Source organism: Pongo abelii, chromosome 2 (genome assembly GCF_028885655.2).
Source record: "Pongo abelii isolate AG06213 chromosome 2, NHGRI_mPonAbe1-v2.0_pri, whole genome shotgun sequence".
Lineage (NCBI taxonomy): Eukaryota > Metazoa > Chordata > Mammalia > Primates > Hominidae > Pongo > Pongo abelii.
In genome coordinates this window covers 77,040,347-77,063,761 of record NC_085928.1, presented here as the reverse complement: position 1 = coordinate 77,063,761, position 23,415 = coordinate 77,040,347, and the positions used below count along the sequence as shown (strand labels likewise).

Sequence of the window (23,415 nt, the reverse complement as noted above, 5' to 3'; positions counted from 1 at the left end):
CCAGAACAGGGACTACATAATCTGAACCTGGAGGTTTTTTGTAGTGCTAGAAAGCAAGGCAGTACTAAAGCACACACAAAACAAAGGGACACAGGAATCAACCTAAAGAAATCCCAGTGGCCAAAGCTGGGACAATTTGAGCAACAGAATAAATAATGTGGCATTATTTTATAACCCAAAGTATAAAATAAGTATAAGCCCATGCTGATACAAATAAATGATTGCATAAACAAATAAATAGGGAAGACAAGGCGCCTCTCCCATACGGAAGAATCCCAAATGCTTTATGTGTAACTCCCATCAAGGGGGTGATGCAGAACTCCCCACCCTTTATGTACAGCTTGAGTATAGTGACTTCATTCCAGAGTGAACAATATGGAAAAGAGTGCTTGGAAGAGTAACTTTACAAGGAAGAAATCTGATAAACACTACTTCAGCCAGGTGATCAAGTTCAAGTCGATGATGAACTTGACCATTAACAATGTTCAGTCATGTTGATAGCACATACCCTAATGTGATGTGATAAAGATGGCATTTTACCTCTACAGTACTCCTCTATAAAACAATAACATCAATCTAACCACAAGAAAAACATTAGCTAAATCAAAATTGAAGGTCATTCTATGTAATGCTTGACCAGCACTTCTCAAAACTCTCAAGGTCATCAAAATCAAAGAAAGACTGAGAAACTGTCACAGCCAAGATATTGGTGCATTAGTTTCACCAAGATTATTGGTGCCTCAATACTGGTGCATGAGTTGACAAATGTACCACACTAATATAAGATGTTAAAAATAGGGGAACCTGGGTGTGGGGTATATGGATTTTCACAACTTTTCTGCAAATATAAAACCATTCAAAAATTAAAAGTTTACTTTAAAAATATACATGCTTTCTACCACTTAATAACTGTGGTATCAACTGTACTACTTTAAACTCTCTGAGAATCATTTTCCTATTTGTAAACTGGGATAATCCTGTTGCGAGGATTATAATACACGTAAATTCCCTATCACAGTGCATAGCACATAGATGTTAATAAACATTAGTTCTTTGTCTTCTCTTTCCACACATAATACTATGCATTTCAAAATACATCTGTTCTATCTTTTTAAAGAAGGGTTCATTACTATTTTAAATAAAATCATTTTCTCAAAGAATATTTAATATCGTGGCACAATTTAAAAACTAGTTTTTGGAGATTCCTAGTATATCACAGTAACATAATAATTGCAAGGAGCAAATACAATCTGTCTCTATTTTATGATAACTTGCCTATAGTACAAAATGGACTGTTAATTGCATAACTGAAGTTATAGCTTATCAAATCAGGCCATCAACATTAAGCCTATGATTGATTCCCTTTTTAGGGACTGGAGCAGGAAGATGTAAGGGCCTATTTAGAGTTGACTAAGGTAAGAAAGATATGGAGGAATTACATGAGGACCCAACATTTACAGAGACAGCTTCAATATAAAATATGCAAAGATGCAAATTTGAACATTACCTGGAGAATTTCAGGGTGTAAGACCACAGAACATTGTTTCAGCAAAGGGAGCAGTAACATGATACAGTTAAATAATAGAACACTCTAATTATCTAGAAAAGTTTGAAATGCCTAAGGTAATAGTGCCTGCAAGCTCATAGTATTACAGAAATAATTCCATTTTTCAAAAATAACCACCAAATTTGCATGAGGAATATCCAAAATTGAAAAAAATTGCCTGGTGTTGAAATATGCATTTTTATTTTGATGTTAAATTTTTCCAACACCTGCTTTAACAAATTGTCTCCAAGTGAAGATGTATATATGTTATGTATGTATTTTATGTCATAAAATATTAGAAAAGGAATTATACTTGTAAAGTGACCAATATGTTATATGTGAGAATAACTTTTAACGTTTTAAAAGACTTCCACATACATCACTTGTTTCTTCTCAACAACCCCATTTTAAGTCACATTTGGCTCCATTCCCATTTTATAGATAAGTGAATGTAACCTCAACTAACCTCATTACACAAGCATTAATTGTGAAACTACTACATGCCAATGCAGTACACTAGCTGCCAGGTGTGCATTCCTAAATAACACTGACATGGTCCCACCACTGGGAAACTCAACTCCAGATGACTTTGTTTTATCATGTCGCAGACCACCCTGACAGATTAGTGGCACTGCCAGATTAGTGGCTACTGCACATCTGATAGGATCCCCAGAAGAGGACGCTGCTCCCAAAGGCTTGGGGATGTCAAGCTTGGCCCTTCTAAAAGGTGTGTGGCAAACTGATGACTGCACCCCAGAAAATGTTGTCTCAGCTCCCTGTTAATCTTTCTTCTCTTCAAACAGGGTATCCCAGCAGTGCTCAAGCTCAGGATGAAAAAGGAGAAAGTAAATTTTTTTCTTTCTTCCACCAGCAAACCACCCACCAAATAACCCAGCTTTCTCAAATGTTTAACATGATAGTAAATTTATCTTCCACAATTTTAATATATTTTGGAATGAAAGATTATCTTTTGGTCAATGGTTAGGTCTATTATTTACAAAGAACTAATTTGACCAATATTTTCAAAAGCCAGACAATGGCAAGTTGAAAGTGGTAATGCAATTATTCCCTTAAACCTTAAGACAAAGGAGAATAAATACATTTATTTACATGAACACATTTCTTATTATGGTATTTGAAGCTCACACTTTTTATTTTAAAGCATATATTAAAATTGGAGCTAGTCATTTGAGCTTTGAAATAAACATTTCAGGATAATAGATGCACACTTGATAAAAAGCTGACTTTTGCAGTACGTATCTACATTCACAAAAAAATGGAAAGATATTGACAAAGTGCAAACATTTTTATTTTTTTTCTTTTTTCTTTTATTATACTTTAAGTTCTAGGGTACAAGTGCAAAATGTGCAGGTTTGTTACATATGTATACATGTGCCATGTTGGTGTGCTGCACCCATTAACTCGTCATTTACATTGGGTGTATCTCCTAATGCTATCCCTCCCCCCTCCCCCCACCCCACCACAGGCCCCAGTATGTGATGTTCCCCTTCCTGTGTCCAAGTGTTCTCATTGTTCAATTCCCACCTGTGAATGAGAACATGCGGTGTTTGGTTTATTGTCCTTGTGATAGTTTGCTGAGAATGATGGTTTCCAGCTTCATCCATGTCCCTACAAAGGCTGCACAGTATTCCATGGTGTATATGTGCCACATTTTCTTAATCTAGTCTATCATTGATGGACATTTGGGTTGGTTCCAAGTCTTTGCTATTGTGAATAATGCTGCAATAAACATACGTGTGCCTGTGTCTTTATAGCAGCATGATTTATAATTCTTTGGGTATATACCCAGTAATGGGATGGCTGGGTCGAATGGTATTTCTAGTTCTAGATTCTTGAGGAATCGCCACACTGTCTTCCACAATGGTTGAACTAGTTTACAGTCCCACTAACAGTGTAAAAGTGTTCCTATTTCTCCACATCCTCTCCAGCACCTGTTGTTTCCTGACTTTTTAATGATCGCCATTCTAACTGGTGTGAGATGGTATCTCATTGTGGTGTTGATTTGCATTTCTCTGATGGCCAGTGATGATGAGCATTTTTTCACATGTCTGTTGGCTGTATAAATGTCTTCTTTTGAGAAGTGTCTGTTCATATCTTTTGCCTGCTTTTTGACGGGTTTTTTTTTCTTGTAAATTTGTTTGAGTTCTTTGCAGATTCTGGATATTAGCCCTTTGTCAGATGAGTAGATTGCAAAAATTTTCTCCCATTCTGTAGGTTGCCTGTTCACTCTGATGGTAGTTTCTTTTGCTGTGCAGAAGCTCTTTAGTTTCATTAGATCCCATTTGTCAATATTGGCTTTTATTGCCATTGCTTTTGGTGTTTTAGACATGAAGTCCTTGCCCATGCCTATGTCCTGAATGGTATTGCCTAGGTTTTCTTCTAGGGTTTTTATGGTTTTAGGTTTAACATTTAAGTCTTTAATCTATTTTGAATTAATTTTTATATAAGGTGTAAGGAAGGGATCCAGTTTCAGCTTTCTACATATGGCTAGCCAGTTTTCCCAGCACCATTTATTAAATAGGGAATCCTTCTCCCATTTCTTGTTCTTGTCAGGTTTGTCAAAGATCAGATGGTTGTAGATGTGTAGTATTATTTCTGAGGGCTCTGTTCTCTTCCATTGGTCTATATCTCTGTTTTGGTACCAGTATCGTGCTGTTTTGGTTACTGTAGCCTTGTAGTATAGTTTGAAGTCAGGTAGCATGATGTCTCCAGCTTTGTTCTTTTGGTTTAGTATTGTCTTGGCAATGCGGGCTCTTTTTTGGTTCCATATGAACTTTAAAGTAGTTTTTTCCAATTCTGTGAAGAAAGTCATTGGTAGCTTGATGGGCATGGTATTAAATCTATAAATTACCTTGGGCAGTATGGCCATTTTCACGATACCGATTCTTCCTATCCATGAGCATAGAATGTTCTTCCATTTGTTTGTGTCCTCTTTTATTTCCTTGAGCAGTGGTTTGTAGTTCTCCTTGAAGAGGTCCTTCACATCCCTTGTAATTTGGATTCCTAGGTATTTTATTCTCTTTGAAGCAATCGTGAATGGGAGTTCACTCATGATCTGGCTCTCTGTCTGTTATTGGTGTAGAGGAACGCTTGTGATTTTTGCACATTGATTGTGTATCCTGAGACTTTGCTGAAGTTGCTTATCAGCTTAAGGAGATTTTGGGCTGAGACGATGGGGTTTTCTAAATATACAATCCTGTCATCTGCAAACAGGGACAATTTGACTTCCTCTTTTCCTAATTGAATACCCTTTATTTCTTTCTCCTGCCTGATTGCCCTGGCCAGAACTTCCAACACTATGTTGAATAGGAGTAGTGGAGAGGGCATACCTGTCTTGTGCCAGTTTTCAAAGGGAATGCTTCCAGTTTTTGCCCATTCAGTATGATATTGGCTATGGGTTTGTCATAGATAGCTCTTATTATTTTGAGATACATCCCATCAATACCTAATTTATTGAGAGCTTTTAGCATGAAGGGCTGTTGAATTTTGTCAAACGCCTTTTCTGCATCTATTGAGATAATCATGTGGTTTTTGTCTTTGGTTCTGTTTATATGATGGATTACATTTACTTATTTGCATATTTTGAGCCAGCCTTGCAACCCAGGGATGAAGCCCACTTGATCATGGTGGATAAGCTTTTTGATGTGCTGCTGGATTCGGTTTGCCAGTATTTTATTGAGGATTTTTGCATTGATGTTCATCAGGGATATTGGTCTAAAATTCTCTTTTTTTGTTGTGTCTCTGCCAGGCTTTGGTGTCAGGATGATGCTGGCCTCATAAAATGAGTTAGGGAGGTTTCCCTCTTTTTCTATTGATTGGAATAGTTTCAGAAGGAATGGTACCAGCTCCTCCTTGTACCTCTGATAGAATTCGGCTGTGAATCCGTCTGGTCCTGGACTTTTTTGGTTGGTAAGCTATTGATTATTGCCACAATTTCAGAGCCTGTTATTGGTCTATTCAGGGATTCAACTTCTTCCTGGTTTAAGTACAAATATTTTTAAACAGTCATTTAGCCTGTCCATTATTCCAAATAATTAGGTTGGTGCAAAAGTAACTACGGCTTTACCATTAAAAGTAATAACTGGTTTGATTCATATCATTTATATTAGCTTGTCAGTTCACTCAAAATTGTTAAACTCCTGCTGGTGTGCAAGCACAAAATGGTGTCATTGACTTATTTGGGTTCTCAAGTGTATGGTAAACAACTGAAAATGGGCTTCATGGCCCTTTCACCAACTAGAGAATTAAGCATCCAGAGGAGGAAGTGGTTTGAAAAAATAAAAGCACAGCCAAGCAAAAAATGTGTTTTGATTTTTAAGTGCAAAGTCCAAATTTGTTTTCAGTTTGTCTCTAAACCTCTTTCAGAGTTTTTCTTCTAGAACCTCTGTTTCTCCTGTGGGATCATACTGAACAATGTTTTGACATCTCAGTCATTTCCATAACAACAGATTACAGAAACAAGACAAGCAGTCAAACAAGTAAAATGGTTTGAATTTAAAAACAGTTCTGGATCACTACAAAGACAGACATGGAATTGTACCCTGCTTGTGGAGAGAAAAACTACTGATCTCTTTTTACTGTTGATAATTCATTGAAGGAAAAACCACTATGACTTTGAAATTTAGTCTTATTGTGCTTTTTTTAAAAGTTATGTTGTTCCTGATATCTTTATACATTTTTAAATTCCTTTCCCACCTATCTTTTCTTCCTGCCATTCCATCCCCTTGTGATTCTTGCTAAATTTGCCAGTTGGAATGTGAAGGCTAAATTATCAGTACTGATGTGTCAATATCACTCAGAGAAAAAGGTGCCAATATTTCATCCTAGCAGTCATCATTCCCATAAAAAAACACACTTTGTTGAAAACAAACTAGTTGATTATACAAAACCTCTACTAATTGGTTATTTACATTTACAAAAAATTCAATATAGCCAAAATATTAAGGAAGCTGAATTTATTGAAGAGTGTATTCACAATGACTAAACCTGGTTGAGTACGTATGCAGCCTCAGCGAGTTACTCATAATGGGAAGAGCATGGCTTCTGGAATGTAATAGACCAGGATTCAAACCCTCGGCCTAAAATGTACATACTGTTAGCATCAACTATAAACAAGACTTATATATAAACTCTTTGAGCCTTAATTACTACATTGAGAAAATGAAAATAATACTTAGCACCAAAGGATATAATCATGTGCTGTTAAACGAAAAATTTGAAAAGCCATGATCTGCAGCATTTGTCAATTCCATGGTGTAATACTCATACCATGGCCATTTTCAAGCTAGCAACGTAACATCAATGAATGAGGACTTGGGAAGAGATGCACAGAATCAGCCCTCAAGAGCCAGGATGAATCAGTTTCAACATAGAAAGTTCTTAGAACAAAATGATCCTTAATCTTAAATTGGCACAGTAATAGTCATTCAATAAATAGTTTTTATTGTTAGTATAACTATTAGCCAAATTCACAAGGATAAGTAGCCTATCAATACATACCTGATCCAAAAAACAATGAAACATCTAGACAATAATTGAAGTTCTATATCATAGGTACATATGGAATATTACTGACCTTGGGCAACACTGTCACCCTAAGCCTAAAATTATTTTATTTTTTCTTCTGAACACAATGGAGGAGTTAAATCATGTGGATATCAGCTTTTCTCAGTTGATGTTTCCAAATTATTGGTCCCAGATTATCAAGACCCATTGAATTGAAATAATTGCAATGCTGGAGTCAGAGCCATCAGAATATTGAAGGTATGTATCGACAGTGTGACAGGCAATCCTTTCATATATAGAATAAGCATGGTGTCAAAGTGTATTGGCTTGCCAGGTTTATGCACAGGTTATCATAAACCAGAGATTTATTATGAGAAGAAAGTAATATCCAAACAACTGTACATAGCTAGAGTGCTTCCCCCTTTTATTGTGTGCTTGATAAATCATTTATTATGCCAGTGAAGATAAAGTAAAATTTACGTGTCCCTCAAGTGTTGTTGTCTGTAGTAAATAATGCTGATTGAACTATGCATCAAAAAAATGAAAGTTTATAACCTCTTGGAATACATGCAACTTTCTCTGAATGAAAAATGGAAGGTTATAAATCATAGATAACCACATTGTGAAATAAAATATGCAAGACCTCCCTTACATTAGATGGAGTTCTGTCCTATTTATTTGCTTGATTGTATTTTGGCAACTATAATCTTTATGGCATAGCTGGTAAGGCCAATCATGAGGAAGTCAGCTCCAAATGTATATTAAGGATTTATTTTAGTCACCTCTACTTCTCTTCTACTTGGGGTGGGGGACTCATAAATATGGCCCGCCCATACATTAAATTGCTTAGTGAGCCATAGATTTAAGCTGAGAAAAGGAAAAGCGAACTCATATATTATTAAATTCCATAAAAGCTATTAAATCAGCTAAGGAACACAATCATAGAAAACGAGTTTAAGAAAAACTGAGTTTTTTATTTTGATTTCACTTGAGGAAGAAAATATAGATGCAAGAGCTGGTTTTGCTGGAAAAGTTTCCATGTTGCATAAATATATAGAAGAAAAAGCTAATTCTAAAGAAAGAGAATACATTTTAATCTTTAATCATCTTCTTGATTTTAATAGGCCCAAATTTGAATGCTTAGACAATAGGCATTCATTAGGAGGTAAATATCAAATACCTGCTTTGTATGAAAACAAACAAAAAAAATGAAAAAAAACTGAAGAAATTTAGGGTAAAATGGTAGATGAGACACAATCCCAAGTTTCAAGGAATATGCAATCAAGTTAGGGAGCAAGGGCATAAGGCAGTATATCTAAACAAGACAGAAGACAAGTGTTGCAAGAGAGCTACAAACACTGCTATATGAACTATCAAATTCGCTTGTGGAATCTGGTTAGGATTTTAAAAGAACTGACTGTTACTGGGCCATGAAAATAAGATAGAATTTTAACAGATGACAGTTGGGGCGGGAGAAGATCATTACAGTTGGAAGATATAGCAAAAGAAAACTAAACATGGTACATGAAGGGAATTTTTTTTTAGAATAAGAAATTTTCCAATAAGCACAAATTCCAAGTTACATTAGACTTCCAGGACTGGTTCAAGGCCGTGAATGCCAGGATAACAAATCAATAAACAGTTAAAGAGTAGGAGACCGGTCACATGGAGCATGACTGATAGAACTGAAAAGGAAGCCTCTCTAACATTTCTGTACTCCCCTTGGGCTTTCGGAAGTCCTTCTTGATCCCAGCTCTCTAACAAGTAGGTCAAGGGGTTCAGATGCCATAAAAAATATAAGCAGGTTCATTGTTCACTTGAGTGAAACTCCGGCACACAGTCTGTAGGAAGTAATGAGAACCTCCTTACTCCAATTATCATTATTCTCCCCATGTGAAAAAAGCTTTCTTCCTCCTTGCCCGGAGCCTGTACTTCTGATGGAGTTTCCAACAGTGCCAAACAGCAAGGCATAACTCCATTACTCCTGGAACTATTCTTACATATTTATCCCTGCTGATATTTGTGATCTGAAAAAGGTAGTTTGAATAGAGATGAGCCTATATGATATGAATATAGGTTTTGTTTTGCATCATTTGACTAAATTAAATTCTAACCAGAATAACAAAACTCCACTTTTAAAGTAGTGTACTCAAACATGGATTTGGTCTAGTTATGATGTAGCTTAGCTCATGTTGCTCATAAATATGTGTAAACTGTTCATTATCTCATGCCTTCCTAAATCCCTGGCTTGTTAGAATAATCTAGTGAGACAAGATATACAAGAATTTTGTAAAATGTAAAATTCACCAGTATTAGGCTTGTTAGAGCAAAAAAAATTTCTTGGTTTGTAGATTCAGTGGCAAGATTATCGTAGGTTTTAATAAGATACATTCAGTGTGAAAATTCCAAATGAGAAGAAATGTAAAATTTTTATCATCTGTTTGCATGTGATTTCAGTTTTTCCATGTAAATAAACATGTATGGTTTGCCCAAGTTCACACGACTAAGTACGTATAGAACTGAGATCTGACTTTCTTCACACCAATTCATCAGGTCACTTTTTCCTACCATAAAAATCTTACCTGGTTGATAATACAAAACACTGCTATTTTTCTTGCTTCATCTAGGCTCAAATTTCATAGTACCAGGTACCAAAATACCAGATTAACTAGGTCATCCAAAAAATGGTCTTTATGGCAGAACCATATGTAAGCCTTCAAAATTCCAAAATGTATTTTAAACACTACTTACTGAATCATCTTGCAATTAACATGTACCATTCTGTTTGCAGTTCATAGCACTTTATTTTCCCTGAATGTTTTACAGAACTTTATAGAGCTTTATAAAACTTCCATCTTCTTGAGTGCAGTATTCTTAGGGACCATTGATAGTTGTTACTGGGTGAAATTCAATTGTCTCCATTTTATTTGATGTTGCTAAGATAACCTCACACTCAAAATCACATGAATGTTGTTATTTTTAATATTATTCAGAGTAAAACTTGTGGTTTTTTTGCTTTTTAGCAAATGTGGTTTTTTAAAAAATAAAAATAGCAAAATTCTATTTTGGACTATCCCTCCAGTGGTTATTGTCTTAGTTTCAATTGACTGTTTGCAGTATGCTTTCTCTATCACTTCCCAACTTTTATCTGTAAGATTAAAATGGTTGCTGTCACTTTAAAAGTGAATGCACCACTAGGGAATACAAAACTTTTTCTTTAACTATTAAACTATGAAATCCATAATACCATTAAATAATTTAATTAGGTTGAAAATGATCATGCATAAATATATTATAATGATTTTATAACATAGTCATATTTTACATTTATGAAAAGTATATATTGAGATAACTAGAAATATGCAAATAGACATATATATTTATGTCTAGTAAATATAAAATAAGACCACATGTACCATATGTACATCATACATCAAAAAATCTGATATGATAAATATCAAAATAATGAATCTAAAACTATTTCCTAGAAAAATGTAATAAGTAAAATGCCCTTATAAATATATTTTTGAGGCAAAAATCTAAAATCATATTTTAATTCAAAAAATACACACACACACTTACAAATTATCTATGCCCACAGTTCACTCATTCTATTATTGTTTTATTTTTTTCAGTGATCTCTCAGAGGCCTTTACAGATTCTGAATACAAGTCTTTCGTATTGGGAATATTATCCTGCTTTGTGGCTTGCATTTTCACCCTCTTAATGCTACGTTTGATGAACAGTTCTCAATTTGATGAGTTACAACTTATCAATCTTATTTTGATTGAGCTTCTGGCACCTTAAGAAATATTTTCCTCTCCTACCTTATGTATTTGACTAGAATGGTACTGTCCACTAGTCATGCGAGATTACAGAGTACTTGAAATATGGCTAGTCCAAACTGAGATGCATGCTAAGTGCAAAATACACACTGAATTTAGAAGACTTAGTATAAAATAAGAATGTGAAATATCTCAAATAATTTTATATTCATGAAATGTGTTTACATTGCTTACCTTTTCATTCATTTCGTCCCTCTTTTCTATGCTTTTATTTACCATATTAACCATAGTAATTTTAAATTCTTTGGCTTCTGACTCTAATATCAGTTTCATTTGTGGGCATCCAAAGTTTGTGTTATTTCTTTTCTCTTTTTTTCTTTTTCTTTTTTTTTGAGACAGGGTTTCGCTCTTGTTGCCCAGGCTGGAGTGCAATGGCGCCATCTCTGCTCACTGCAACCTCTGCCTCCCAGGTTCAAGTGATTCTCCTGCCTCAGCCTCCAGAGTAACTGGGATTACAGGCATGTGCCACTACACCCGGCTAATTTTGTATTTTTAGTAGAGATGGGGTTTTGCCATGTTGGTCAGGCTGGTCTAGAACTCCTGACCTCAGGTGATCTGCCTGCCTCAGCCTCCCGAAGTGCTGGGATTACAGGCATGAGCCACCAAGCCCAGCCTGTGTTATTCTTGATACTCACATTTACATCTCTCTTTTCATGTATAAAAATTAAATTTTATGCCATGTATTATATATAAATGAATCAGAGATTTATGTTACCTTCCACCAACTAGTAGTTCAACTCTCCTCTATTAAGCAGTGAGGAGAGGGGGTGGTCACTTTAATCCACTAAAGGATTGAGCTGGGTTGGGGTGGGCTGTCATTTTAGCAAGACTTAGTCCAACACTGGTATGTCTCTGTTCCTCAGGTGTGGTGGTGCTTTTGTTTGTGAACCTGGCATGTCTCTATCTTCTCAGCTCTAAAATGACAAGATTGTCTTTAGAGATTGGAGCTTAGCCTTTTAGCTCCTACCCTATGTGGGCTTCAAAATATGCAAACTTTTCATTTAAGGAAAGTCTCACCCTCTATAGGAACTTTGTTTCGTAAGTATTAAGACACAACAGCAGATTTTACTCTGCTTTTCTGTGGCCCCAGCTACTCAGAACTCAGAAAACATCTTGCAGAGATAACTGGTCCTAAGTTTGGTTCTCCTTTAGTTTCTCATTCATCAAGCCAGCCTCTTGCTGGTTTCTCTTTTCCATGATAAATCCTCTTCATGGACCAAGAATTACACTTACTGCAAATTCAGAAACAGCAGATGCCCACAAGTAAAAATAGTTGGTTATTGTTAGTTTTCATATGAAAGTCTTCTCTCATTGGAAGTTGTGGTAGGTAGAATTTTAAGATGGCCTCCAAGCTTTCCTACCCCTGGTACACATGTCTTGCCTATCTCTGGGTAGTCCAAAGTGAGATGCATGCTAAGTGCAAAATACACACTGAATTTAGAAGACTTAGTATGAAATAAGAATGTGAAATATCTCAAATAATTTTATATTCGTGAAATGTGTTTACATTGCTTACCTTTTCATTCATTTTGTCCCTCTTTTCTATGCTTTTATTTACCATATTAACCATAGTTATTTTAAATTCTTTGGCTTCTGACTCTAATATCAGTTTCATTTGTGGGCATCCAAGGTTTGTGTTATTTCCTTTCTCTTTTTTTCTTTTTTTTTTTTTTTTGAGACAGGGTTGCGCTCTTGTTGCCCAGGCTGGAGTGCAATGGGCACTCCAATTATGAAGGATTTTACTCCTGGGACTAGGCTGATACGGTTTGGCTCTACGTTCCCACTCAAATCTCATCCCAAATTGTAATCCTCATATATGAGAGGAGGGGCCTGGTGAGAGGTGATTGAATCATGGGGGCGGACTTCCCCCTTGCTATTCTCACCATAGTGAGTGAGTTCTCATGAAATCTGGTTGTTTGAAAGTGTGTGCCACTTCCCCTTCACTCTCTTTCTTTTTTTTTTTTTTTTTTACTTATTTGATTTTATTATTATTATTATTATTATTATACTTTAGATTTTATGGTACATGTGCGCAATGTGCAGGTAAGTTACATATGTATACATGTACCATGCTGGTGCGCTGCACCCACTAACTCGTCATCTAGCATTAGGTATATCTCCCAATGTTATCCCTCCCCCCTCCCCCGACCCCACAACAGTCCCCGAAGTGTGATGTTCCCCTTCCTGTGTCCATGTGTTCTCATTGTTCAATTCCCACCTATGAGTGAGAATATGCGGTGTTTGGTTTTTTGTCCTTGCGATAGTTTACTGAGAATGATGATTTCCAATTTCATCCATGTCCCTACAAAGGACATGAACTCATCATTTTTTATGGCTGCATAGTATTCCATGGTGTATATGTGCCACATTTTCTTAATCCAGTCTATCATTGTTGGACATTTAGGTTGGTTCCAAGTCTTTGCTATTGTGAATAGTGCCGCAATAAACATACGTGTGCATGTGTCTTTATAGCAGCATGATTTATAGTCCTTTGGGTATATACCCAGTAATGGGATGGCTGGGTCGAATGGAATTTCTAGTTCTAGATCCCTGAGGAATCGCCACACTGACTTCCACAAGGGTTGAACTAGTTTACAGTTCCACCAACAGTATAAAAGTGTTCCTATTTCTCCACATCCTCTCCAGCACCTGTTGTTTCCTGACTTTTTAATGACTGCCATTCTAACTGGTGTGAGATGGTATCTCATTGTGGTTTTGATTTGCATTTCTCTGATGGCCAGTGATGGTGAGCATTTTTTCATGTGTTTTTTGGCTGCATAAATGTCTTCTTTTGAGAAGTGTCTGTTCATGTCCTTCGCCCACTTTTTGATGGGGTTGTTTGTTTTTTTCTTGTAAATTTGTTTGAGTTCATTGTAGATTCTGGATATTAGCCCTTTGTCAGATGAGTAGGTTGTGAAAATTTTCTCCCATTCTGTAGGTTGCCTGTTCACTCTGATGGTAGTTTCTTTTGCTGTGCAGAAGCTCTTTAGTTTAATTAGATCCCATTTGTCAATTTTGGCTTTTGTTGCCATTGCTTTTGGTGTTTTAGACATGAAGTCCTTGCCCATGCCTATGTCCTGAATGGTAATGCCTAGGTTTTCTTCTAGGGTTTTTATGGTTTTAGGTCTAACATTTAAGTCTTTAATCCATCTTGAATTGATTTTTGTAAAAGGTGTAAGGAAGGGATCCAGTTTCAGCTTTCTACATATGGCTAGCCAGTTTTCCCAGCACCATTTATTAAATAGGGAATCCTTTCCCCATTTCTTGTTTTTCTCAGGTTTGTCAAAGATCAGATAGTTGTAGATATGTGGCATTATTTCTGAGGGCTCTGTTCTGTTCCATTGATCTATATCTCTGTTTTGGTACCAGTACCATGCTGTTTTGGTTACTGTAGCCTTGTAGTATAGTTTGAAGTCAGGTAGTGTGATGCCTCCAACTTTGTTCTTTTGGCTTAGGATTGACTTGGCAATGCGGGCTCTTTTTTGGTTCCATATGAACTTTAAAGTAGTTTTTTCCAATTCTGTGAAGAAAGTCATTGGTAGCTTGATGGGGATGGCATTGAATCTGTAAATTACCTTGGGAAGGATGGCCATTTTCACGATATTGATTCTTCCTACCCATGAGCATGCAATGTTCTTCCATTTGTTTGTATCCTCTTTTATTTCCTTGAGCAGTGGTTTGTAGTTCTCCTTGAAGAGGTCCTTCACATCTCTTGTAAGTTGGATTCCTAGGTATTTTATTCTCTTCGAAGCAATTGTGAATGGGAGTACACTCATGATTTGGCTCTCTGTCTGTTATTGATGTATAAGAATGCTTGTGATTTTTGTACATTGATTTTGTATCCTGAGACCTTGCTGAAGTTGCTTATCAGCTTAAGGAGATTTTGGGCTGAGACGATGGGGTTTTCTAGATATACAATCATGTCATCTGCAAACAGGGACAATTTGACTTCCTCTTTTCCTAATTGAATACCCTTTATTTCCTTCTCCTGCCTAATTGCCCTGGCCAGAACTTCCATCACTATGTTGAATAGAAGTGGTGAGAGAGGGCATCCTTGTCTTGTGCCAGTTTTCAAATGGAATGCTCCCAGTTTTGGCCCATTCAGTATGATATTGGCTGTGGGTTTGTCATAGATAGCTCTTATTATTTTGAGATACGTCCCATCAATACCTAATTTATTGAGAGTTTTTAGCATGAAGTGTTGTTGAATTTTGTCAAAGGCCTTTTCTGCATCTATTAAGATAATCATGTGGTTTTTGTCTTTGGTTCTGTTTATATGCTGGATTACATTTATTGATTTGCGTATATTGAACCAGCCTTGCATCCCAGGGATGAAGCCCACTTGATCATGGTGGATAAGCTTTTTGATGTGCTGCTGGATTCGGTTTGCCAGTATTTTATTGAGGATTTTTGCATTGATGTTCATCAGGGATATTGGTCTAAAATTCTCTTTTTTGGTTGTGTCTCTGCCAGGCTTTGGTATCAGGATGATGCTGACCTCATAAAATGAGTTAGGGAGGATTCCCTCTTTTTCTATTGATTGGAATAGTTTCAAAAGGAATGGTACCAGTTCCTCCTTGTACCTCTGGTAGAATTCGGCTGTGAACCCATCTGGTCCGGGACTTTTTTTGGTTGGTAAGCTATTGATTATTGCCACAATTTCAGCTCCTGTTATTGGTCTATTCAGAGATTCAACTTCTTCCTGGTTTAGTCTTGGGAGGGTGTATGTGTTGAGCAATTTATCCATTTCTTCTAGATTTTCTAGTTTATTTGCGTAGAGGTATTTGTAGTATTCTCTGACAGTAGTTTGTATTTCTGTGGGATCGGTGGTGATATCCCCTTTATCATTTTTTATTGCATCTATTTGATTCTTCTCTCTTTTTTGCTTTATTAATCTTGCTAGCGGTCTATCAATTTTGTTGATCCTTTCAAAAAACCAGCTCCTGGATTCATTAATTTTGTGAAGGGTTTTTTGTGTCTCTATTTCCTTCAGTTTTGCTCTGATTTTAGTTATTTCTTGCCTTCTGCTAGCTTTTGAATGTGTTTGCTCTTGCTTTTCTAGTTCTTTTAATTGTGATGTTAGGGTGTCAATTTTGGATCTTTCCTGCTTTCTCTTGTGGGCATTTAGTGCTATAAATTTCCCTCTACACACTGCTTGGAATGCATCCCAGAGATTCTGGTATGTTGTGTCTTGGTTCTCGTTGGTTTCAAAGAACATCTTTATTTCTGCCTTCATTTCGTTATATACCCAGTAGTCATTCAGGAGCAGGCTGTTCAGTTTCCATGTAGTTGAGCGGTTTTGAGTGAGATTCTTAATCCTGAGTTCTAGCTTGATTGCACTGTGATCTGAGAGATAGTTTGTTATAATTTCTGTTCTTTTACATTTATTGAGGAGAGCTTTACTTCCAAGTATATGGTCAATTTTGGAATAGGTGTGGTGTGGTGCTGAAAAAAATGTATATTCTGTTGATATGGGGTGGAGAGTTCTGTAGATGTCTATTAGGTCCGCTTGGTGCAGAGCTGAGTTCAATTCCTGGGTATCCTTGTTGAGTTTCTGTCTCGTTGATCTGTCTAATGTTGACAGTGGGGTGTTGAAGTCTCCCATTATTAATGTGTGGGAGTCTAAGTCTCTTTGTAGGTCACTCAGGACTTGCTTTATGAATCTGGGTGCTCCTGTATTGGGTGCATATATATTTAGGATAGTTAGCTCTTCTTGTTGAATTAATCCCTTTACCATTATGTAATGGCCTTCTTTGTCTCTTTTGATCTTTGTTGGTTTAAAGTCTGTTTTATCAGAGACTAGGATTGCAACCTCTGCCTTTTTTTGTTTTCCATTTGCTTGGTAGATCTTCCTCCATCCTTTCATTTTGAGCCTATGTGTGTCTCTGCACGTGAGATGGGTTTCCTGAATACAGCACACTGATGGGTCTTTAGTCTTTATCCAATTTGCCAGTCTGTGTCTTTTAATTGGAGCATTTAGTCCATTTACATTTAAAGTTAATATTGTTATGTGTGAATTTGATCCCGTCATTATGATGTTAGCTGGTTATTTTGCTCGTTAGTTGATGCAGTCTCTTCCTAGTCTCGATGGTCTTTACATTTTGGCATGACTTTGCAGTGGCTGGTACCGGTTGTGGCTTTCCATGTTTAGCGCTTCCTTCAGGAGCTCTTTTAGGGCAGGCCTAGTGGTGACAAAATCTCTCAGCATTTGCTTGTCTGTAACGTATTTTATTTCTCCTTCACTTATGAAGCTTAGTTTGGCTGGATATGAAATTCTGGGTTGAAAATTCTTTTCTTTAAGAATGTTGAATATTGGCCCCCACTCTCTTCTGGCTTGTAGGGTTTCTGCCGAGAGATCCGCTGTTAGTCTGATGGGCTTCCCTTTGATGGTAACCCGACCTTTCTCTCTGGCTGCCCTTAACATTTTTTCCTTCATTTCAACTTTGGTGAATCTGACAATTATGTGTCTTGGAGTTGCTCTTCTCGAGGAGTATCTTTGTGGCGTTCTCTGTATTTCCTGAATCTGAATGTTGGCCTGCCTTGCTAGATTGGGGAAGTTCTCCTGGATAATATCCTGCAGAGTGTTTTCCAACTTGTTTCCATTCTCCCCGTCACTTTCAGGTACACCAATCAGACGTAGATTTGGTCTTTTCACATAGTCCCACATTTCTTGGAGGCTTTGCTCGTTTCTTTTTATTCTTTTTTCTCTCAACTTCCCTTCTCACTTCATTTCATTCATTTCATCTTCCAGGGCTGATACCCTTTCTTCCATTTGATCGCATCGGCTCCTGAGGCTTCTGCATTCTTCATGTAGTTCTCGAGCCTTGGTTTTCAGCTCCATCAGCTCCTTTAAGCACTTCTCTGTATTGGTTATTCTAGTTATACATTCTTCGAAATTTTTTTCAAAGTTTTCACTTCTTTGCCTTTGGTTTGAATATCCTCCCGTAGCTCGGAGTAATTTGATCGTCTGAAGCATTCTTCTCTCAGCTCGTCAAAGTCATTCTCCATCCAGCTTTGTTCCGTTGCTGGTGAGGAACTGCGTTCCTTTGGAGGAGGAGAGGTACTCTGCTTTTTAGAGTTTCCAGTTTTTCTGCTCTGTTTTTTCCCCATCTTTGTGGTTTTATCTACTTTTGGTCTTTGATGATGGTGATGTACAGATGGGTTTTTGGTGTGGATGTCCTTTCTGTTAGTTTTCCTTCTAACAGACAGGACCCTCAGCTGCAGGTCTGTTGGAGTACCTGGCCGGCCATGTGAGGTGTCAGTCTGCCCCTGCTGGGGGGTGCCTCCCAGTTAGGCTGCTCGGGGGTCAGGGGTCAGGGACCCACTTGAGGAGGCAGTCTGCCCGTTCTCAGATCTCCAGCTGTGTGCTGGGAGAACCACTGCTCTCCTCAAAGCTGTCAGACAGGGACATTTAAGTCTGCAGAGGTTACTGCTGTCTTTTTGTTTGTCTGTGCCCTGCCCCCAGAGGTGGAGCCTACAGAGGCAGGCAGGCCTCCTTGAGCTGTGGTGGGCTCCACCCAGTTCAAGCTTCCAGGCTGCTTTGTTTACCTAAGCAAGCCTGGGCAATGGTGGGCGCCCCTCCCCCAGCTTCGCTGCCAACTTGCTGTTTGATCTCAGACTGCTGTGCTAGCAATCAGCGAGACTCCGTGGGCATAGGACCCTCTGAGCCAGGTGCGGGCTGTATTCTCCTGGGGCACCGTTTCCTAAGCCCATCGGAAAAGCACAGTATTTGGGTGGGAGTGGCCCCATTTTCCAGGTGCCATCTGTCACCCCTGGAAAGGGAACTCCCTGACCCCTTGCACTTCCCGAGTGAGGCAATGCCTCACCCCTGCTTTGGCTGGCGCACGGTGCATTCACTCACTGACCTGCGCCCACTGTCTGGCACTCCCTAGTGAGATGAACACGGTACCTCAGATGGAAATGCAGAAATCACCCGTCTTCTGCGTCGCTCACGCTGGGAGCTGTAAACTGGAGCTGTTCCTATTCGGCCATCTTGGCTCCTCCTCCCCACTCTCTCTTTCTGAGGCCATGTAAAACATGCCTTGCTTCTCCTTTGCCTTTTGCCATGATAGTAAGTTTCCTAAGGCCTCCCAGCTATGCAGAACTGAGAGTCAATTAATCTTCTTTTTTAATATAAATTACTCTAAGTTAGGTCTTTATAGCAGTGTGAAAACAAACTGATACATAGGTTATGTTATATGGCATGGTTAACTTTGAGAAAGGGAGATTACCCAGGTGGGCCTTATGTAATCGCATGAGTCCTTTAAAAGCACAGAGTTTTCTCTGGCTGGCTGCAGAAGGGAAAGTCAGAGACAAGTACTTGGTCACACCTGGAAAACGAAAAACCCATGTTGTAAACAGCCAACAGACAGGTATGCCTCAAGGAGGTGAAAGTGGTTTCCAGCCAACAGCTACAGAAAAACTAGGACCTGCATTCTACAAACACAAGAAAATTAATTCTCAGAACAGCCAATGAGACTGTTACAGTATTCCAAGCCCCAGATGAGAAGTACAGCCCCAGTTGACAATCTGATTTTAGTCTTGTAAGACCCCAAGCAAAGAACTTTGCCATGCTGGGCACAGACTTCCGAACTATAAACTATGACTTATTAATGGGTGTTGTTTCAAACCACTAAGGAGAAGTTAGTAATTTGTTACACAGCAATAGTAAACTATTTTTACTTATTTAGTAAACTACTTTTACTTTATTTAATCTTCCTTAATTATTCAGTTCCTTAATACCTTATAAATATATAACTACATATAATAATTTATATATTTAGTGTACCTGATTTTTCTGTAGCTACTTACATTTTATGCAATAGAAGTCTGCTTGATTTTAAAGTATATAAATATGAAGTGGAAGATAATCACTCACTCATAAACAATTCATCAAATATCTCACTTCTAAACTACAGAAAAAGAAACTATGCAAAATGCTTAGCATATTTCTTATAGGTTTTTTCCACACTTATATAAACATAGATTGGTAAATGGATAAATGATAAAAAATTGATGGACAGGAAATTTAACAGAAAAGAAAAATTGGGGAAATGATCATATAGGTTAATTGATGGATTTAAATTACAAATTAATAGATACTTTTTATCTATTAGGATACAAAGCAAATGATGAACTACTGTCCTAAGCCAACTGCATCAAGGTATGTATATGTGTTATATGGGAATTTAAAGTCATGGATAGAAATATTTGCCTGTTTGAGTAAATATAAAGCTACTATATATAATTTTTTTGGAATAGATATTTAACAGATATAAAATTAGGTTTCCGAGCTTCATCTGTGATTATATAAATAGCAGTACTCTCACAAAACTGAACCTCCTGGCTTCTTACCATTAATACCACGTTGATGCAAAATAGATACAAAATAACAGTAAAAGTCATTCCCATAGTATATTGCTCTGTCAAGAAAATTTCAACTGCTTATATGAAAATGACGTAAAATCTTTTACCAATTGATTTTTTAAAGTTGTACTTCAATGAATAGCTCTCACAACTATATTAAAAATATCTATGACTGTTCTATATTATTCACTGCATGAACCTGAGATTTTATTCTGTTTTTGACAATGCTAAAAATGACATACCTACCTCTGTCAGGGAAGGGGGCAAATATTAACTATTTTTAAAGAGAATTCTTTTGTGTAAACAACTCTTAGATTTATCAAGCTCAGAAAAGCAGTCCATCAGCCAACAGTATCTGTTGAGTTCTTACTGTGAGGTGAGCAGTTGCTAGTGCTGGGGATTCTGAAATTGATATGCATTCATACAGTCCTTATCCCAGAGGTTTCAGTATGTGGTTGGTAACAGGCAACAAATTATTACAAATGGCATATATAGGTAAAGGAAACTCAAGATGTAATGAAGACCTATAACAAAGGAACATAACTGAGTCTGAGGGTTCAAGCCAGACTTTCCTGAGAAAGCAAAGTTTAATCTGAAATTTAAAGGATAAAATGGTATTATCCATGCAAAGAGGGGTGGTACAATCATGCCAGGCAGAGGGAGTAGCAAAATAAAATCTTGGTGATCTTGATGTAGGGAATGAGGGTAACACCCTCAAAGAACTGTGAGAAGTTCAGTGTTCAGAGTAAGCAGGGCCCAAGTCTTGCAGAGTCTTGTAACCCCTTAAGTACCATACCATGTACTCCCCCATCCAGTGCTACTCAAAGTGTGGTCACAGAACAGCACTGGATCCTGAAACATTGATAACCAATATAAAATGAAATAAGTTCAGTCATGTGGATGAAGGCTTTAGAATCTCTTATAGCAATTTGACCCACTAATTTTATGTCCATTGAATTTAATGACAATGAGAATTCGTATTTTGCATATCTTTGTTTTTCTCTATCATTTTCTATAGTAATTTTTGGATTTATCAAATTATCTGTCAACAATGCATGACTTTTTAAAATGATCTTGTATCATAATCATTTGAAAAACATTACCCTAAAGTACCCTGATTCATTCTAGGTGATGTTGACACTGGAAATAAGCTGGACAGACAAATCGTAGGTTGATAATGGTTAGTGGGAATGAAAATTCTTCTCTATCAGGTGCTCTGAAATGTATAAGACACTTTCCAGTTTATAAAATGCAAATGTATTTTTGCTTCTCACACAAACTTTGTGAGGTTGCTACATACATATGTGATCAAAGGTCACCTAGCGAATAAATGACAAATTCTACCATCTTGGCTTGTTGATGACCAACCTTAGGGACTCATGTAGAAGACCTGGGTAGTCCGCTCACGCCCACATGCTTTTCATTTCCATTCATCTAAACTCTTCGACACATGCTAATGAGCTGAAATGTGACTTTGGATGCATCTTTCCTTTTTCAAGTTGTGCACTGTCAGGGTACTAAAGATCTCAAATGTGCTATGGGGCTTCACCCCAGGAAAGGGAGAAGCAGAAAACTAAATAATCAGCACCCAGATAGAATTGACAGCATAAATTTGTCTTCTCCTCCTTCTGGGGCAAAAATCCTGCAATCTTTGATTTGTAAACAAAGCCATGTCCTTGATCAAAAACCAAGAGATCTAATTGTTAGCTATTTTAATATAGCACATCAATTATATTTCATTTCCCCAAGAATGTGAAATTCTGGGATTTTCATTCATCTTCATCTGTACAGAAGCCCTGATGTAAATCTTTTACACATTGCTTAACAACCACAGAAATATACTTTGTATGGGAAATCCCTACAACACTTGAACTTCATCCCACAGTTAATACTGCATCTCCCTGGCATTTTGTTTACAAGAATGAAAGAAAACAAGCCAATTTAGTAACAGAAAAATTATAATCCATGGAAATAAGAAAAATGAATGGAATAGGATCCTCTTGAGACTTCAATATGATTAACAAATGTTTAAGATGTATAAATGCTAGTAAACTTAGAGTCCAAGCCCAATAATTTCTCCAGTTAGAAGTGCCTGCTTCTGAAGAAACTACACAACATCTAGATCTTAATGCAGTTGCTAAGAAGTCATTCAACAGAGTCTGGTAGAGATGGGTTCATCTCCTGGATCTACCACTTGTTAGACATTCAATCTTGGGAAAATTAGTATGTTTCTCTAAAACAGGAATAATAACAGCATCAACCTGATATATAAATGAGGTCATGTATATATGGCACTTATTCTACCTAACCTAACAAAGTATAACCACATTGTTGCTGTGGTTATTAGTATCTATTACTTCAGTAACTTCTCACATATTTTTGTGATAAAGACATGTCTTAAATATTATTATCTCTCCAAAATCAAGATACTTCTTATAGCCAATGGCACAGCATAGTTTTTTCTGGAAACTTTTTCTATTTTAATATTACATAAAATGACATATTACAACCCATGGTGTTAATATTATCATTTCTTAGAAACCACATTAAACTCATTTTAGGCTACAAGGAGACTTAATTAGAACCATTATGCAGAATATTATTAACAAAACTTCAGTTACTTAAAACTTTCACGCAATGTTTCTTAGAATTCACAGCTTGACTTTATTTTTTTTTTCCAGGAGAAAATAGAAATAGTTCTTTTCTTTTTTTTTTGAGATGGAGTCTCGCTCTGTCACCCAGGCCGGAGTGCAGTGACTTGATCTTGGCTCACTGCAACCTCTGCCTCCTAGGTTCAAGCATTTCTCCTGCCTCGGCCTCCCGAGTAGCTGGGACTAAAGGTGCCCACCACCACCCCTGGCTAATTTTTGTGTTTTTTAGTAGAGATGGGGTTTCACCATGTTGGCCAGACTGGTCTCAAACTCCAGACCTTGTGATCCACCCACCTCGGCCGCCCAAAGTGCTGGGATTACAGGTGTAAGCCACCGTGCCTGGCCTCTTTTTTTTTTTTTTTTTTTTTACTTTAAGTTCTGGGATACATGTGCAGAGCATGCAGGTTTGTTACATAGGTATACATGTGCCATAGTGGTTTGCTGCACCCATCCACCCCTCATCTAGGTTTTAAGCTCTGCA

At 37.3% G+C, this 23,415-nt stretch overlaps 1 long non-coding RNA gene across 2 annotated transcripts in view; it reads left to right on the top strand.

Annotated features, from left to right (window-relative positions):
• Nucleotides 1-8,530: 8,530 nt before the first annotated feature.
• The window catches only part of LOC134761125 (uncharacterized), a 41,440-nt gene continuing 26,555 nt past the window's right edge, over nucleotides 8,531-23,415 (top strand). Inside the window, exons 1-2 of one of the 2 annotated variants that reach the window (XR_010139402.1) lie at nucleotides 8,531-8,592; nucleotides 20,034-20,080. This is a non-coding gene — a long non-coding RNA (uncharacterized LOC134761125). Of the gene's footprint in view, nucleotides 8,837-20,033; nucleotides 20,081-23,415 lie in introns of both variants that reach the window. The other variant, XR_010139403.1, reaches the window with a different exon arrangement.